The 16,783-nt window shown below is 39.2% G+C and overlaps 1 protein-coding gene across 2 annotated transcripts in view; it reads left to right on the top strand.

Moving 5' to 3' along the window:
- The window catches only part of TRIO (trio Rho guanine nucleotide exchange factor), a 254,322-nt gene that overhangs the window by 187,821 nt on the left and 49,718 nt on the right, over positions 1 to 16,783 (top strand). The window lies entirely within an intron of this gene.

Here is a 16,783-nt window from a genome sequence, read left to right as displayed (position 1 = left end):
CTGAATGGAAGAATGGGCCCCTGAAGAGTGCAGTAAAAATCTGATAATTGTTTGATAGTTAAGGTTTTGCTATGCTGTAGTCCTTTGGCTTAGTTAACTTCCCAGGCTCACAGAGTAGTTAGTTATTAGAAAAGATGTTTCCTTGCTTCATTTGAAGCCATTTGAATTCAAAGCCTTTTAACAGAAAAGCAGTATGAATTTAAATAATTCAATAAATAAAAGCCAGTTCATTAGAAGGTGTTTCAGCACATGCTGTGGAAAAAGAAGCATTTCAAAAAGTTTGTTATTGCAAGATTAGTAAGAAAATGGTATTGGGCAAAACTTGTTTTCCAAAACACAAACTTCTGTCTTTGGAGAGTCTTGCATAAATATTCTCATAATTTTTTTAATTATTCCGTCCATCCCAGCTAGCACGTGACAGTTTTTCTCAGTTAATGCAGACCCTGTATTAATATGCTTCCCTAAAAAGGGAAGAGTTTGTATTTCTTACATCAGGAGCATGCACGGCAGGAACTTCCTGAATACAGGGTGATAAAAATATCTAAAGGATTTAGTTGTATTACTTTTTTGAATTCTTGTATCCTGTGTAACCGTTTGGGAAGAAAAAGTTTGCAGTTATTTTGATAACATTGGAAAATGCATTTGGGTTTTACTAAAACATTTCTTCCTTGTACAAGGGGGTGAAATCATGGAAATGTTAACAGGCATTTTTTATTTTATTTTATTTTTTTTAAATACAGAATTGATTAAGTCCAGTTTCCTTTGGAGCTAGGGACTTTACCTTTGAATGCAGTTAATTTTATTAAGAGAGGCAGACTGTACTGGGCAATATATGTCGTATCAAGAACACTGGGCCTGTCAGACTCCTGAGGGAGACACAGAGCTGTTTTTGTCTTTGAGAGGTTAATTTCAGTGGATGTAATATGTATTACTTTTTTTTTCCTTTAGCATTTGTTTGGGGAAAAAAGGGGGACAGAGCACTGTAAAATTAATATAGTTTCTGTTTTACATATTGATTTGAAAAAAAGAGCTTTAATTAGTTACATTGATCATGGATGCTGAAGAACAGGAGAAGGCAAATGCTAGAATCAACATGATTTGCAGGGCTGAATGCAAGCTCAAGTGACTTCTGTTCCTGCCTCTGCCACAGGCTTCCTGTGTGATGTTATTGCATGCCATCTAAACCCCAGCTGATAAGAAGCAGCTGCTACTTGTTTATTCCCACATTACTGGGTGTCAGGCTTTAGGACTTGGATGTTTGATTTGTAAAGTTTGCCGTGCACGTGACTGAAGTCACTCTGAACTGTCTTGAACATGCAACCTATTACATAACGCTAAGTAATCTGGAGAGGCAAATAAAAAAAGCTTTAGATTGTGCACTTGAAACCACAGGGTGCTTTGGCTTTGGTCTGTAACTCAGCTCTTTATTGCTTGAAAGAGGTTGATAGCACTCATTGCACAGAGGGGTTACAAAAGAATAATGAAAGTTGGTGGAGTGCTTTGATTATTTTTCCCCCACATAGTGAAAAGTACCTGAGACAATCTCAGAAAGCAATTGTTCTTTCTCAAGTGCTGGATTTGATTAAAGATCTGTAAACAAGGCATTGGGGAATATGCTAATCAGAAGAGGGGAAAAATAATTAGATGATGATCTCGGTTTTTAAGTGTTGTTCATTGTGGGCATTGATTGAGGTATGAATTCTTCCAAGCAACAACAAAACCCTTAACCAACAGCAACAACAACAAAACACCCTCATAAGAAAGAATAAGTGAATGACTTAAATAATTCAAGGCAGACCTTCATGCACTTGGGCTAACAAGTGTTAAATTTCCTAGATTTCTAGTGATTGATTCTGCAACTTCAGCCTTTTTAATGCATTTTTTTTTTTTTTGGTTTATTTCTTTGTTTACAATGCAGCAAAACTTCCAGAGTATTTGAATGATTTAACAAAGGAGGATATTGCCCTCTGGAGTTTTTAGGTCTGCAAATGTATGTGATATGTCACACTAACCGTGTGAGCTTCAGGTGTGAGTAATTCTATACAGTTTGTGGCTTAAGAGATGTGCAGCAGAGATGAGTCTGGCACTTGCATATGCCTGGCATCGCAAGCTGCTGAACAAAGAGAGAGAGATGTTTTATGTAATCCTAAAGCAAAAGGGGAGATGACCCACCGTCAGCGAAGCGGTGGGATAGCTGCTTGAATGCTGAGTGCTTAGCTTATAAAAATGGATTAAGTGAAAAGTTCTTGCACTCCATTCAGTATAGTTTGAACTCTGTAGATCTTTAGTAATATCCTCTAACTTTAGCTTTTTCTGTGAAACAATATTCAAAGTTTTTCTGGTGCCTCATGTAGGGTTCTACTGTCCCTAAATTTTGATCTTTTCAGCAGCTTTTAGCAGTACCATCTGTTGACTAGACAAACTGGAAAGCCATGTAATATCAGAGATGAAGTGAGCATCTAAGTTCTGAAATGGCAAGCCTCTTCTAATTTACAGCTGATTCTTAAGTTGTGTAAAGTCACATCTCATCACTAAGTACAGAAGGGTTATTTAATGCCTTAAATTATCTGAAGTGAGGATCATCCAAAGCAGGGTAATACTTTCCGCTTTAATAATCTTTTGTATGTTCAGTGAAGCCTCGTTCAGGCAGCTGATCTTGGTCGTTCAGTTTCTGTCCACAGTCTGTCAACCACGAAAGATAAACATGGTTTTATTCTCATGTTAGAAGATGAGATGACAGCCCAGAAAGTTACTCTCTTCATTTGCATACAGATCTTTGTAGATTTTATTTGTCTTCTAAGAATGTCTGTTATTTTAAATATCTAATCAGTATCAGTGGGTAAAATAAATAAATACTTGTATTTACAGTATCTTTTATCTTAAGAATTTTATAGTAGTTAATAGTATGGGAAAGGATTACATAGAAAAAAGACTTTGATGAGGTGGATGGATAGCCATTTACAGGGAGGGTTGATTGCAGATTCCAGAACTCTTCCTTGCTCGGCTGGATATCAAATCTATTTTTATAAGTTATTTGGGTCATTTAATCAATTTAATATGCGTTTTTACAGATGAGTACATTTTTAAAAATCTAAATCCTTTTCATAATAGGAAAAAAGACAAACAAGTGGGTAGTGAAGAGGCTGAATAACAGTTGGTGCACTCTAAAAAAATAAATTACTAGCTTGGGAAGAACATGTTTTTCACAAGTAATACATACGGCAACAATTTTTCTTTCCAATGATTCCCCGCATGTTATTGGGTATGGATGAGAAAGAATGTTCCTGTTGTTTTATTTGGTGCTTTTCTCTTTTTTTTTTTTTTACAAGGTTTCTTTTCGTTCCTGTTGAACATTCTTTTTATATACCCAGTTCTCTTTCCTTTGTTAGCAGAGCATTTCCATAGCCGCAAAGCTTTGGGTAAAAAGCAAGGGACACGGGATTTAGTATAACAAAATTAAGCTTGTAAGTTCAGAAAAAAAAAAAAAAAAGGCAGGTATTCAAAGTTGTTTGTAAATCTTTTAACTGTTTACATGAGAAAGTTCACCAACTTTTCCAACTTTGAGGCCTTCTCAACTCTGAGGAACTTGTGTTAGTCCCAAAACTTGGCCACAAAGGTCTTTTGTTTACCTGAAGGTACAATGTCTGCCTGCTTTACACCTTCTTATAATCAGAGTATCTGTATAGGTTCTCTCAGATAGGAAATGTGGGTGACATCTTAGTAACGTGGTATGATGCACCATGCTCCACTGCAATAATAAATGCTGCCTTTTGATTTTACTCTTGAGGATGCAGTCCTTACTGGTGCCATAAACTAAAAAATGTTTTCTCAGCAGTCTTTTTTTCTTTCCCCCGCTGTAGTATCTCAAATCTGTGGTAATAAAGGGGATCAAACAACTGACCCAAAGGTAGACAAACTTGATTGAAGAGCTGTGTCTGAAGTGTCAAAGCTCTTCTTGGATGGATATGGGAACTGCCTTCCCAGGAATAAGAAGAATTATTGCATGGGTGATCTAGAGATACTTCTTAGGAAAAGAGAGACATTTTAGAGTTGAGTTTTGTGGGATAAAGCAGTCTTAAATTTGTTGCATTTAAGTTTGGTGTCATAAAACTGTAGACCCTCTGGTCAGAGTATTAATTTTAGGGGAAATGGGAAGGGGAGAGAATAAAAGGTAAAACATCTCACATATGATGGAGAACCTTGTAAGTTACAGTTGAGAAATGGAGTGTTTCCATGATGAGTGCAAATACTGCTGTGAGGGAAGAGGAAGTTCGAATAGCACAGCAGCAGAATTCAGTAAGTAAAATGGGGATCCAATTCGAGCAATTGAAGATGGACTGCCTGTTTGCAGGGGAAGTCAAGAAACAAAAAACATGACTTAAGCAGCAATTGTTTGCTTAAAGGCAGAGGGAGGCTGCAGAAGGGGGAGATTTGCTGTTTTAAGACTGTGAGCAAGCAAAGTAGGGGCCATGAGTAAGGACAAAGATCTCCGGGCGTGTGGCTCAGAGCCAAAGCATTGCCGCTGAGACTGTCTGACAACCTTTGCAGCTGCAGGAAATGAAAAAGTTACAACCCAGGCCAACAGGGAAAGCAACTCGTAACAATGACTAGGTATGTTGCTCGCTCTGCTTTGTTGCCTTGGGGCCAGGGGGCAAAAGGTGCAGGCTGTAGTTTCCAGGGCACAATACAGCGAGGGATTAGCTCCCACTACATAGCCAGATGTGATCTCGTGCAGAAAGCGATCCTGAGGAATATGAAATATAGTATAAGAGATGCTGAATGTTAATGTATGAATTCCGTTTCTTGATGAATCAATTGCCTCCTAATAACATTTCCAAATAGCAGACTGCCCATCCAGATAATCAGCTGATGGAAAGCCTTACAAGCAGCTCACAGGGTACAGAGCTGAGCAGTCAGTTGGATTTCACACTCCGCTAGTCTAAATTAGCAAGAAATTGTAAATGTCTCGCTGCAGTGTCAGTTCAAGTTAGTTACCAGGCAAACTTGAGCTTGAAAAGGTGCAGGCATTTTATTAGCTGAAGTCCAACTTCACAACTACCAGTTGTTTTGAAGGCCTAATAACTCATAGATTTCCATGTAATCATAAATATTTTACCAAGGAGCATTAATAGTCTAACTGTTGCAAAGATAATTTGAAGGGGGGGTTGAAGGTTGGGGTTGGGGCTTTTTTTAAAACCTGTTCTCATGCTCTGGTCCAAGTAAATAAAATAGATACAGTATAGAAGTAAAACAAGAATTCTCTATCCTGCCTTTCCCACATTGCAGTTTTCAGTTAAGTTTGTGGTTAAAACCACGTTTTGAGGATAAATAAATAAAATGTCAGCAATTACCTGTGGGCTGATAGATCATAATTGTTGCATTGAGTTTTGTAACTGTACTATATCAGACAGTCAGTTTGGTGACAGCCAAATTCTAATTCAACCTTGAATAAACAGTAGGCTGTATGAATTGCTTCCCGGGCATTGTTCAGTCCTCAACTAGCTAGCATGGGTTTTGAAGAGTCACTGAATCTCACAATTTGAATTTCTAGGAGAGTTCTCTATAAATCAAGTTTGCAGTAGCTCCGAGTGCTCACAGGATTGATTTCTGCATAAATCTGCCTCTGACTTTTGTGGTGTTCTACCATAACCCAGTCCAAGAAGACCTGTCCGATGTATCTGCGTTCTCCATGCTGACTCTAATTGCAGGCATAAGTACGTGGTTAATTTGTCTCTGGGATTTTTGTACATAGGTAGTGAAGGCTGTTTGCCCAGTTGGGGAGCTCACTATTATATCTGAGAAAAAGAAGAAATGTTGTAATGCTGGCTGGAATGTACTTTTGGTCCCAGAGATCTGCCAAATATATTTTCTCTTATAAATTGCAGATGGAAAGGAAATCACTGTGTAAAAAGTATCTGCTTCAGAACAGATGTATTTGCACAGCTGATCTCTGGGAGGTAGAAGGTGGATATAACGCAGCAATTCTGATGGCTTTAGATTTCCCAAGGGAGTTATTTCGCTTGCAATTAGCCTTTTTCTGACAGCAGGTTTTTTTGCCTAACCAGGATTTTGAGGCAGAACAGAGTACAAACTAAAATTGTACACTACAGTGTTGCTAGTATTTTGCAATTGACCATCCTGGAGTGTTTATTTTCCTTAACTGTCCTAAGTGCAACAAATGGTTGAAAAAGTTGCTTCAGAGGTAGAAATTACTCTTGAGGGTGCCTTTGTTCCCCGTGTTTTCTTTTGGATTAGGCAATGCTTCAGAGCTGGCCTGCCGAGAGCAACCTGGAAGAATTTCCCTTCTGCAAGGAGCAGCCTGGCAGGGCGGAGCGGGGAAGGGCGCTGGGGCGGGCGACGGCTCCTCGGCAGGGAGGGTGCTCCGAGCGACACAGAGCTGTCACGAGGGGCAGCTGGCGGCATGTATTTTTCTGCAGCTGGGGTGGCTGTGCGTTTCCAAGGACCGTCTGGGTAATTTGACTTGGTCAGTTTTTCTTCTGTCACAGAACTGTGTAATATGGCTGTCCGTAAGGTCATCTGTTCCTTTTCTGGCTCTCTAGTTTTCTGGTGCTTTTGCTGCTGTCGTTGGCGTTCTTAAACTTGGTACTGGAAAGAGTATTTGTGTTTTGTGAAGAGGAGAAAATGGAGGGAGGAGAAAATAGTTGAGGAGCAGGCTGGAGTGGATGTTCTTGTGCACCTTTCAGGACGCCATCACGTAATTGTCTGGTGTCTTCACTGCCTGCAGGTGGAAGTGGTAGGATTCAGCAGCCCGGTGACTTCCTCCAATTCTGGTTTTGTGAGGAGGCTGCTGAAAGTATGCATCTTGTTGACTTCATTTCACTTCTCCCGCAGTCAGAGAGTAAATTAGTCTCTGTTACATGTGCTGAACCAGAAATGCTCATCACTTTTAATGCAGCTATATCAGAATGGTTGGTTTGTGAGTTTTTTTGTTGCTGATTTTAGTTGTTGTTTTCGGTTTTGTTGTTTTTGAACAGATGCTTTTTACCTCTTGTAAATTGCTGACATTGGTTTCAAATCATCAGTATGCAATATTTTATTACTGCTATGAGTGCATATTTGGTGATACAGCTATTGATCAGCAGGTTGGACTAGATGAATTTGAGAGGGCCCTTTCAACCTTAGTCATCCTGTGATCCTATGTTAAAAGTTGGAATTGCTAGCATGGACTTGTTACATTCAAAGTGTGTTTTCAATTCTTGGACTCCAGTTAAGGTCTGCAGGGATGTCAGAAGTGCATGAGATTTGGCCCTAAAATACATTAATTCTGTGTAGGAAATGGAAATGAATCATAAAAAATATTTCTGTTCAAGAGAAATTCTAGTTATTCTTTTTGGGTGTGATCATAGCTTGATTAGGCATGTGTTCATTCCTTAATGTAAGCTTTAAGGAACCAGTGATAAGGAGATTCCTCAAACACAAAGTCAGGGTAAATCTAGTTGCGTGTGAGAACCTGCAAATATGCTACGAGGAAAAAAGCTTCTAAGGAAGCCACCTGTAAAGAACCAGTGAAGATGAATGGTCTTCTTTCTACAGAATTAGTTAAGGTACCCGGAAGTAAATGGGGTCTTCAGTCTAAGTTCACGTTGTTGAGACTGCTCTCTCTTGCTCAGTGAAAGAGTGATCAAACAGAGCTTTCTTAGTCACAACATAATTTAGTGGCTAAACGTGTAAAACTGATAAGGAAACTCAAAGTAAACCTTCCTCCTTACAAGTTTGGTCTTTTTTTTTTGGTTGGTTGGTTGGTTTTTGTTGTTGTTTTTTGGTTGTTTTTTTTTTTAATTCCCTTGGCTCTCCTTTGAAATTATTTTCACTCATAGTAGCACCCACCTTGTACTGGACTGTCCATTTGTTCTGATGGGACCCAAGAGCTCTTAAAAGCTAATATGTCCCCTTATGAATAATTGGAGGGCAAAATTGGAATGTTAAAGGTAGGGAATTTGTAGTGAAGACAAAGATCATGAACGAGAATGAGAAAGAAAACAGGGCTCACTGGTAGAAAAGTATATTAAGTGAAAGTTTTAATAAATAATAGAATCGGGTGAATGAGTGGATTGCTTTGGGCAGTATTAAATAGAAAAACTCAATTGCTGAAAACCACCAAATTTGTTAAGCATATGTCTTAGGATTTTTATCTCAGTTGCTAGTCATTCATCATGGCCTGACTAGGTTGTTGGTCCATCCTAGCATGTTTTGTGCTAACTTCTCGAGTTTTTTCAAGGGTAATACAATATAGGCACTCTAATTGCTGATTGATTTTGTAGAACAGGCTTAGGTATGTTAATCCCTTCATCCTAAAAATGTGGTAGGACGAACTGCAATTGTGCCTTTGAAGTATTATCTTTTATAAAAGCGTTTCAGTTAAAATTAAGTATGACCAATATAAAACTTTTACCATGATGGCATGCATTGTTCAGGAGGAACTAGCTGAGAAAGGAGAACGGAGAGAAACTGGGAATTAAAGTCCTTTCTTGCCCCTAACGTCTAATCGCTGTGCTGAAGAGGCATCGTTGTCTCAACTGACTACTTGCTTTCTGAAATATCTGAGGTCTAGAATCAGACCAGCTATTTCATAACTACATTATCACAGTGCTAGTTAATGGTGATGATGCAAGTCATACAAAGTATACTCTGAAATTTTGTGAACTATGTGAACGTGTTTGGTTTTTGGTTCAAACCTAACTTACTTGTTTTACCTCCATTAAAAATAAAAAAAATGTACTGTGTAACCCAAACAAAAATGTTTTATCTTTTTCAGGACTGAATTATTCTACATCTAAACTTCAGAGCGGTTAGAAAAAATGTTAATTACAGGGCAGAAATACACATTTGGGGAATTGTTTGGTAGTACCTGTTCTCTAGTGTTTCTGTGTTTTAATATCTGATAGGCAAAGTAGAATAATGAGCCACTTTGCTGTGGGCTTGTTTCTCCCTTATTCCTCTTCTCGCTGTGGTAAGGCTAGGCTCCAAACATACTTAAATATGTTTAGCAACAAATCTCTGGTTATAACTGATAAATATGCAGCATGTGAAATCCTGATTGTATATATGAAGAGAGAAAATTCCCATTTCTGATTTTGTTCACCTGCTAGATGTACTACAGAGGGCTTGTTGGAGGTTACTTCATTTTAGTGAAGTATCCTTTTATATAATAAAAGTATCTGTGAAAGTATGCAAGGTTTCTGTGTTAAACACTAGTGTTTGAAATGCAGTTGTCCTTCAGGTGTATTCAATGCCCGTGTGCCTGCCCTGCTACCAGAAAAAGCAAGGTGTTGGGTTGTGGCTGGTACTCAGAAGAGATGAAAAGTAGAGAGGTCTGATGAAAACTCTTTGGAACTAACAAAAATGTGTTTGTACACTTTGAACTTAGCAGAAGTGGAATAAGAAATGTATTTTGATCAGCAATATTGACTAGCAAATAGTCCAGGCAGATTGCAGAAGCAATTTCTTGGCTACACATGTATGGAATTTCAGTATCAATATTTCTTCTGGGGATTGTGCATCCAATATTAAAAATGTTTTTTTCTTTCATTTTTAATGACCTAATTTGGCTACTAGATGCGTTCAATTTCCTTTTAAGTGACTTAAATTCATGTTAAGTCAGGAATGTGCTTCAATATTCTGAAGATTTTGGATAAATATATTCTCATCCTTTCCTTTTATCTTTGTCTGCATGCATTTCCCGTTAAGATAATTAGCAGAGATTTATGTTAAGAAGCATCCAATTCCTGTATGTGCAGTTACAACTGGTTTGGAAAAGTGAACATTGTTTTGACTGGATTTTTTTTTCTTGCCAACAAGCCGATTCCTTTTTTTCTTTGGAGTGGGGAAAGAAGAGAAAGGGTGTTTTAAATATGGCTGAGGAGACTACAAAAAATCCAAGTAAACAAAACAGTGAAAAGGATGCTTAAGGGTGACTTGGAAAATAAAATTAATGTCAAAACCCAGCATTTCTTCCATATGTCTCATTAGGACAGCAAGTATTTTTCGCTTGGAACGCTTTCTCTGTTTTCTCCAATGCAGAGACGAGGCATGGCATATTTCTTCTCCCCTCCCACCCTTTGCTAAGTGGTGCATGTATGTGGAGCAACATTCCTTGGACTCATCCAGAAGATTTTGTTTGAATTATCTGAAGCTGGTTTGTTGTGGTTTTGCTGACAGTGGCTGGGATCCTTCAAGCTGATTTGGCATTCAGCAGTGGTGACTGTGTTGAGGAGTCAGAATTTTCCCAAAGCTTCTCCAGATAAACAGAAAGCCAGGGACACTGAATGTCTCACCATTTCTTTGAAAGAAATGCCTCTGCATTCTTGGGAGGGGTATACATACTCCAGTTCCTTGGCTGCAGCACAGAACAGGCTTAAAAATTTGAGAAAGTAACGGCCTAATGAGTAAGATGAGAGAGTTTTGTATGTCATGTGTTTTTTGATATTCTTTCTTATTGCAGGCATGAGCAACAGCTAGGGCATGTTCTGCAAAGCTGGAGACAGGAAGGGCTTGTTTAGATCCTGGCCTTGCTGACTGAATACTTGGATAAATGGTTCATTTCCCAACAGTTTTAATTAAAGCCTGAGTACTTCAGTGTCTTGATATCAGTTGCTCGTGACAAATGCCTTACCCAAGATGTAGAAAGGAGAGGGATATTCATCCTCCAGCTGAAAATATCTTTTTACCATCAATCAGAAAATACTTTCCCAGGTTTACTAGCTAATGAGATAGCTTTAACTCAAAAACATAGCGTTGCTTTGTTGTTTTGTTTGTTTGTTTTTAATTGAAATCGGATTGAAAGGAGTTCTTAGAAATCCCAGATCAGGGATGCTCACATGGTTCACTGCCGAGTACAATTCCTGACTGATTCAGCTGAGAGTGCTTTTGGCAGCTGGCAGCACGGGTAGGAAAGAACAGGAAACAACGTGCTGAATGTAAACGCAGCGAGCCGCTGTGAGAACGACTCCACGCCGTGCAGACCGGCAGTGTTATCTGTGAGAGCGAGGAGCAGCGAGGCTGGGTTTTGGGAACAGGATGATCTTTGTGTGTGGAGCTGAAGAAACCAGATCCTAGTGGCGCAGCTGTGCTCCAAGCGTTTAAACTGTGGGCACATTGTACGGTGAGGAAAAGGCAAAGCTAGCTGCCTTTCAGAATTGTAATCATGGTGTGGGAACTCACCTTATGAAGACACAACCTCAGATTTATTTATCGATGCATTTTTGCTGTTCTACAGTTTCTTGGTTGTGTTGGAGCATTCTGCTGTGAGATAGAGATGCTAACTTGCCAAAGATAGAGTTTGTATGCAAAGTCTGCCTGATTATTATTTTTAAAAATGGGCAGTGCACAGTGTAAATAAAATTCCAGTTGGTTTGTGCAATGTTAATTTAGGGCAAGAATTTTAAGAGTTACACATTTATGTCTAACTTCGGCTCCTAGGTCTGGGTGGTCTTTGGTCCTGCACAGTTCTGGAGAAGTCTGAGTCCTTTCTCTCCCACATGCGGAAGCATGACTCAAAATGCTGAGAACAGTGCACTTCTAATTGGTGAAAAAAATTGCCTTATACACAACTTTGAAAAATGATTTTGAAATTGTGACATTCAGATGCTGGCAGAACTGAATGAAAAAAATCGTGCTTCTATTAATTTCAACTTGCTCCTATAATTCTAAGATGAACAGGATTTTTTTTCCCCAAGTATCTTTGTAGTACAGATTTCAAAATATAGGAATTGCTTTTTTAAATTGAATGTCTGGAGTAAGAGGGTGAAGATTTCAGAGACAGGTGTAGTTTGGCTTGAGAACAGAATCGTATTCTGAAGCCTTTTTCTCCCCCATTACAATCTCTGAACCTCTTTTTTCCTCACAAAAAGTAGGTATTAAGGAAAAAAAACTGTTGGCTCTTGGCATTTTTTTCAAGCTCTCAACTTAAATAAGCATGTAAAAAATGAAATTTCTGCGTTTTATTAGCTTCCCTTTCTTGTTTTGCTTGTTTTACCCAAGATGGTGCAAAATGTAATGAGGCCTTAGGAGGATTAGGTTGGAATGCTGTTTATCCTTGCTTTAATGTCAGTTAAGATGTTGTTTCTATTACCATGCAAATGTTTTAGAGAAAGGCAGTCCGTTTAACTCCAGTTGTCATCTTAAACAAAAGAGATGAATGTTTCCATCCTTACATGCAAGGCTAATAGTACCCAGAAATGAAGTAGCACTACCATCCATCCAGTGGCTCATACCATGGCAAATGGTTTCAGACACTGCAGGTCGCAGCCAGTACCTCTGAGATGCTGAAGGTGCAGCAAGCTGGGCTGTTGACCGCCAGAGGCAGAGACTGATGGGCTGTTCCTTCTGTTCTGGGGTGAGCAGGCAAAACCTACTAACTTAAATGGTTTTTGTCAGTCTGATGTTTTCTATCACTGAGTCCCAAGATTAACTGCGGAAAGTTAATCCCATTCCCTCGATGTCTAGTAGATAGGGACACGTACGTATGGCATACAAGGTATGCACGACTCTATCTCCTGAGAATATGCAGTGCTCTTCTAGAAACTGATGGGCTTTTTGGTTTCTCTGTTTATTCTTTGGGATGTAGTCTCTTTTTCAAAATGCTGTCTTGAAAGTGAGGGGACTGTTTTGACTGACTTTTTTTAAAATCTTCCTGAAATAGCCATTGATGAGAAAAATTTCACCTGGACGCTTCTTTTGTCACAGATCTAAGAAAAACTGCTCGCCAGTGAGGTCTTAAACTGCTAAGGGTAGGGGTCTGGAGGTCCCTTCATCACTTATCAACAGGATTGATGGCTGTCTACTTTATAAAAGGAAACAGTGTAAACTGTTTAGCTGAGAAAATGCCTTTCAGCTCTACAACAGTGAAGGTGAAAAAAGAAATAGTTAATTTTGTCTTTTAAGAAGTGCTATTTTAGATGCTGCCAAATGGCATGGGTTGTTATTTAAGTGTTTTTCTTCGTGAATCTAATTTCAGTTTGTTCTTCCACTGAGCTGACTTCTAGAAATATTTAAGCAGAGGGTAGTGGTAGGGGCAACTCGGTGCCTCTGTGCTCTTCTGTGCTATGCGTGTCATGCAGTCAGAGCTCTTCTGTGCCCAAGCCTTGTTTCTGCCTAAAGCTGTTCTACTTGGAGATATTTTCTTGTCTGCTGAATTAAGGCTACCTGACTGGTTCCTTATTACTGAGGATGAGTTCCTACAAAATGGGGCTGATGTGAAGGAGTCGCAGAACGAGCTCTTTAGCAGACCAGGAGAGCTAAGGCTCTGAAATACAGAAAAGCTGATGGAGCTAAAGGACAAAGAGAGCTTTGTAGTAGAGCCTGAAGTAAACCACAGAAAAGCATTAATAGGCTGCTTGTTTGGGCTTCAAAATACATATATTGATACAGGTCACTGCCTCGGATGGAAATTATTACTTGTGGTACATCTTCAGATATTTAGGGCTAATCTAAGATGATAATGGTACTAAGTAATGGTCCCCGTGAGTTCAGTAGCTATAGCTATTGTTTCAGTATATGAATTGAGATGTTTTTGAATCACTTTCTTACAAGTAGCCACAACCACCCTGCAAGCATGTTCATGTGGAGTGTGCTGTCTCCACTACGGTGGTGCTATGGAGCTTTTCATGGCAATTTTGTATATTGATGACAAGTGCATATTTGATGCATTCTTCTTCACCAAGTAACCTGTGAGATGTGTGTTATATAGTTGTTTGTGTGGTCGTTCTCCCCCTACCGTCACCGAAATTTACTTTTCAGATTTCTCTTCTGAGAAAGGATCAAAGCAAAACCTGAAAATAATGGTGTTTGAGTTGAGTAGAAAAAAGGAAGGACTTGTTGCAGTAGTAAGCTGCAAATGCTTTGGTTTCCACAGCATTTCAAATATCTTCCTGCATTTGTTATTGCTGTTATAAGGTCTGTTTATATGCAGTTTAAAACATACATATATATATAAACACAAATTTTACTGTCTGTTAGTCAAAAGCTTTCTTACTTCTAGAAATCACTATTTCAAAGCTATACAGGTAACTTCACTAACTTTTTCTAAATGTTAAAGATTTTGAGTTTGACTACAGTAAGAATGGCTGGTTATTGTTTATCATGCCTGATGTGTGTGAGAACTGCTGGGGAGTAGTGGAAAAGGATTGTTTCATTTATTATTTTTCTTACTCAACAACTAGAAACTAGAATCACTTTCAGATGTTCTACAATTTCACGAAGAATAAACTAGCCTTAGTGGAAGTCTCACTGTAGGTGGCAAACTATAAAAATAACTAAATCGTTTATCTTCAGAAAAGAAGATTTTTTTTTCTTCTCTCTTTTTATTTTTTCTCCCCTCAGGAATTCAGTGTCATTTGAAAGACATCTTGGGTCAGAAGAAAAATGTTAAGGATTCAGAATTAGCAGTTTCAGTGAAGGAGGATATGAAAGAGAAACTTAATTCAGAGCTTAGGATGGCTTTCCTTAGAAATAAGAAGAAAACAAGATTTTAGTCTCAGGTGGAGGGTGCACACAGCTCCTTAATGCTGCAAACGGGTTAATGTGTGTATCCAGTTTGTGTTAAGTGCCAGTGGTGAGCCTTCTTTGGCGTTAGGTCACTATATGCTCTCAGCTCTACCTAAAACTCCTACCTATCCTTTGGTTACATACAGTTGTTTGCACTGTTATCATTGGCAACCTCCTTAATGCTTTTTCTTTTTTCCCACTACATGCTTGGGTTTTTTGCAGTACTGTTTGTCCAATCTCACTTCTTTAAGGCTCTTTTTTTCATGACAGTATGATGAAAGCATTTCATTACTGTTTTTACAGAAATTTAATCCTTGCTTTGGCCTCCTAGATGTTTATCTATCTAGTGGTTGTAGCTTTTTGTGTGTCCTCTAAAATTAGATGATGAGCTGTTCAGGAGAAGATACCAAGCATCTTCTATAGGTTATTGAAGTGTTTAGTTAAAAAATAAAAACAAATCTTCAGGGACAAATGCTTGTGTGGTATGCTAAGTGAAGAATGCATGGACTGGAAAAAAAAATCATGGAGTTTCAGTTTACTGAACAAGCAAGACAGTATGATAAACTAGAAATGTATCTCACAGAATATGAGCTTAGAACTGAATAGATCTGAAATTCGCTTTAAACCAGGGCAAGATCTTAAATGAGTTAACGAAAAGGTGTGGAGTTTCTAGTGTTTGACTTCTTATTCTTTTTCACCAGCTAGGCTTGAGAGAAGATGAAGGTAAGGGTAATTTCTTGTTTGGTGCAGATTTTGTGAAGGAACATGGAAGTTACACAGCAAGAGCTGCACGCTTTAGCTGACTGGAAAATGCCCATCTTTTTTGTATTTCTTGTTGCATTAGCCTAAAGCATTGAAAACTAACTGTGCACTGTAAAACAAAAAGAGGTGTTAAAGGTGGGGTTTGTGCCTACCAGTTCCTGTAAAGCTTTGCAGAGGCGCCAGACTGTATCTTTTCTGGAGGCTGGGAGGAAAAATATCTGCTTTACTGTGTTTTTAAGATGGACTTGAGCCTCAATTAGGGTAGTTACGGTAGAGTGTAATCTGCTGCATCTGGCTATTCCCACATGTGAATTTAAAGACTGGAACTGTGCTCGGTGAGTCAGAGGAGAGCATCCCTACAAGAGAGGAGCTGCTCTGACTGCAGGGCAGTGGGCTAGACCAGGCTGCAGAGATAATAGCAACCTTCTCGATTTGCTGGCTTTGCTTGCAATGCTATCTGCGTGAACACCTCCCGGAGGAGCCGTAACACATCCCTGGGGTGCAGGCGAGTAGGTGTTTGTAAGCTGGGGGTATCGGAACAGCTGACTCCTCGCCATGCCAAACAGGATTAAACAGACTGACACGCTGGGATCGCTTCATTCAGTAAATCCTACCTGCTGCAGCAACGGGCAGCCGAGTGGCTGTAAATACTGGATCCTGGATTTAGGTACAGATATGCACGACAGAAATAACGGGGTGGGGGGGTGGGGGGGTTGTTTGTTTGTCTGGGGATTGTTTTCCAGTCATGGGATCTTAGTAGGATGTTTGCTTTTCCCCTTCTCTCTCTGCCTCTACTCTCCCCCTCCCTCTTGACCCCCGTCAAAAAGTGCAGAGTATAACAGAAAGGACCTGCATGGGGAAGGCAGCAGCTATGAAATGTGTCTGCTGTGTAACCTGCTGGGATGCTGTACAGTAAGCTCTTTCAGAAAAAGAATGTAAAATGCATGTACTACTTTATGATTTTTAGTTGAGATGCGGAAGTGAGAAATGGTAACTCTTGTTCTGTGAGATGTTAACAGGGGTAGTAATTTGTTTTAACAGCTTAGGAATTTTCTTAGAATCATGCCTCTAAACCAAAAAATCATAGTGTTTAATACTTGTCAGCTGCTCTTATAAGTTACTGTGGAGAAGTAATGTTTCGGGAACAGAGCTTGAAAGGAAGGGGTGGTTGGGAAATAAACTGGTCTGTATGCAACTTGTTTAGAGACATCATTGCTACTGAAATGAGTAATGTGGAAGAAAGCAATGCTGTTTCCATCATGACTGCAGAAACACAGGTAAGGTTGGCGATGTTCGTGTTGAACTCAGTTAGTTGCTGCTGGGTCTGTATCGTCCTCTCCGTTCTAATGTTAACAGGAAATGATATTTGTCCTTGCCACTTTGTTGCTGCAGGACAAGTTTGATTCTCATTCATAACACTCTGAAATGTCTGCAGGACAAAACAGTGCTAACCGTCAGTGTCTGGAGCTGATGTAGCTGTCGGGATGCTTCCTTTTCAGTTGTTCGCAGCTAGGTT

This window comes from Oxyura jamaicensis, chromosome 2 (assembly GCF_011077185.1).
Source record: "Oxyura jamaicensis isolate SHBP4307 breed ruddy duck chromosome 2, BPBGC_Ojam_1.0, whole genome shotgun sequence".
Taxonomy (NCBI): Eukaryota; Metazoa; Chordata; class Aves; order Anseriformes; family Anatidae; genus Oxyura; species Oxyura jamaicensis.
The sequence above is the reverse complement of the archived record's forward strand: the minus strand, read 5'-3'. Positions and strand labels throughout refer to the sequence as shown.